The sequence below is a fragment of the Diprion similis genome, unplaced genomic scaffold (assembly GCF_021155765.1).
Source record: "Diprion similis isolate iyDipSimi1 unplaced genomic scaffold, iyDipSimi1.1 ptg000057l, whole genome shotgun sequence".
NCBI lineage: Eukaryota > Metazoa > Arthropoda > Insecta > Hymenoptera > Diprionidae > Diprion > Diprion similis.
In genome coordinates, this window is record NW_025725006.1 from 22,501 (window position 1) to 25,000 (window position 2,500).

At 55.1% G+C, this 2,500-nt stretch overlaps 1 non-coding gene across 1 annotated transcript in view; it reads left to right on the forward strand.

Moving 5' to 3' along the window:
* Nucleotides 1–1,134: 1,134 nt before the first annotated feature.
* The window catches only part of LOC124415495, a 1,913-nt gene continuing 547 nt past the window's right edge, over nt 1,135–2,500 (forward strand). The window contains exon 1 of the ribosomal RNA XR_006930448.1: nt 1,135–2,500. This exon is cut by the window's right edge and continues 547 nt beyond it. This is a non-coding gene — a ribosomal RNA (small subunit ribosomal RNA).

The following is a 2,500-nucleotide window of genomic DNA, read 5'->3' on the forward strand; positions in this document are numbered from 1 at the left end:
AGGCGTAGTACTTGACGTTCGTCTTGTTCCAACGAAAGGCAATGCGCCGGTCGCGGATGCCGGTACGAGGCATGAATTTCGTGAAAATCCTCGGCAAGATCGGCTAAAAGGCGATGCGCCGGCTCCCGGGTTCGGAAGGGAGCCGGTCCGGCGAAAAACTTGGTTCCGTCCCGATCGACCGAAAGGCAATGCGCCGGTCGCGGATGTCGGTACGGGGACGGAATTTCGTGAAAATCCTCGGCAAGATCGGCGAAAAGGCGATGCGCCGGCTCCCGGGTTCGGAAGGGAGCCGGCCCGGCGAAAAACTTTGTTCAGTCACGATCGACCGAAAGGCAATGCGCCGGTCGCGGATGTCTGTACGGGGACGGAATTTCGTGAGATCCTCGGGCCCGTTCGGCGGAAAGGCGATGCGCCGGCTACCGGATTCGGTCCGATCCCTGTAGGCCGGCGAAACTTTGAATAAATCCGGCCCCTCGAGTCTCGCCCGCCGGCGACAAAGTCCCGAGGCCGAGTAATTTTTCGGATAGCCCGCGAAGGTTTCGTCCCGTAAGCCCACCGTGTTAACACCGCATCGGCGCCGACGTCCTAGCGGCCGGGCTCCTACTAGTAAGAGGAGCGAGTCGGTCGGGGCCGGGTTCCCGGCGCCCGCCGGTCACCGTTCGGTACAGTGCGCCAGCACGTGCCGTACAGTTCGGTGTCGACCTAGCGCGGGCGTACGGGTACAATCCCGTATCCCCAGACCGTGAAACTCTGCTCATGTTCAATCGTCACTGCATTACCGCGGGTCGGTGTCTCAGACCGAATGGCCCTTGACGCGGTAGCAAGAAGTTCGCTCTCCGTTACGCACGGCAGGGTCGAACCTTTGAACGCACGCATCAACTCGCTCCGTACCGAGCGCCAACTCGAATACGAAAGAGATATCAATCCATCCCAGACGCTTTCAATCTAGCCGACGGGTACGGGGAGATCGTTCGAACGCAACGCAACCGTGTGCCGCTTCGGCGGTACACGGAGTCGCGACCGGCCTGACGCCGGTCACGAAACACAACGTACAGTTAGACGTGTGGCCGACCGGGCCTGAGGACCCGGCGGCGATGGGTGGCGCACGTCCGAGCCTAGATTCAATGTCGAAGCTCCCTGGTTGATCCTGCCAGTAGTCATATGCTTGTCTCAAAGATTAAGCCATGCATGTCTCAGTGCAAGCCAAATTAAGGTGAAACCGCGAATGGCTCATTAAATCAGTTATGGTTTCTTAGATCGTACACACATTTACTTGGATAACTGTGGTAATTCTAGAGCTAATACATGCAAACAGAGTTCCGACCAGAGATGGAAGGAATGCTTTTATTAGATCAAAACCAATCGGCGGCGGGTACGTCCCGTCCGCCGTTTAACTTGGTGACTCTGAATAACTTTGGGCTGATCGCACGGTCTCGTACCGGCGACGCTTCTTTCAAATGTCTGCCTTATCAACTGTCGATGGTAGGCTCTGCGCCTACCATGGTTGTAACGGGTAACGGGGAATCAGGGTTCGATTCCGGAGAGGGAGCCTGAGAAACGGCTACCACATCCAAGGAAGGCAGCAGGCGCGCAAATTACCCACTCCCGGCACGGGGAGGTAGTGACGAAAAATAACGATACGGGACTCATCCGAGGCCCCGTAATCGGAATGAGTACACTTTAAATCCTTTAACGAGGATCCATTGGAGGGCAAGTCTGGTGCCAGCAGCCGCGGTAATTCCAGCTCCAATAGCGTATATTAAAGTTGTTGCGGTTAAAAAGCTCGTAGTTGAATCTGTGTCCCACGCTGTCGGTTCACCGCTCGCGGTGTCTAACTGGCATGATTGTGGGACGTCCTACCGGTGGGCTTAGCCCTCCGGGGCGGCCCAACTAATATCCCATCGCGGTGCTCTTCACTGAGTGTCGAGGTGGGCCGGTACGTTTACTTTGAACAAATTAGAGTGCTTAAAGCAGGCTATTTTCGCCTGAATACTGTGTGCATGGAATAATGGAATAGGACCTCGGTTCTATTTTGTTGGTTTTCGGAACCCCGAGGTAATGATTAATAGGGACAGATGGGGGCATTCGTATTGCGACGTTAGAGGTGAAATTCTTGGATCGTCGCAAGACGGACAGAAGCGAAAGCATTTGCCAAAAATGTTTTCTTTAATCAAGAACGAAAGTTAGAGGTTCGAAGGCGATCAGATACCGCCCTAGTTCTAACCATAAACGATGCCAGCTAGCGATCCGCCGAAGTTCCTCCGATGACTCGGCGGGCAGCTTCCGGGAAACCAAAGCTTTTGGGTTCCGGGGGAAGTATGGTTGCAAAGCTGAAACTTAAAGGAATTGACGGAAGGGCACCACCAGGAGTGGAGCCTGCGGCTTAATTTGACTCAACACGGGAAACCTCACCAGGCCCGGACACCGGAAGGATTGACAGATTGAGAGCTCTTTCTTGATTCGGTGGGTGGTGGTGCATGGCCGTTCTTAGTTGGTGGAG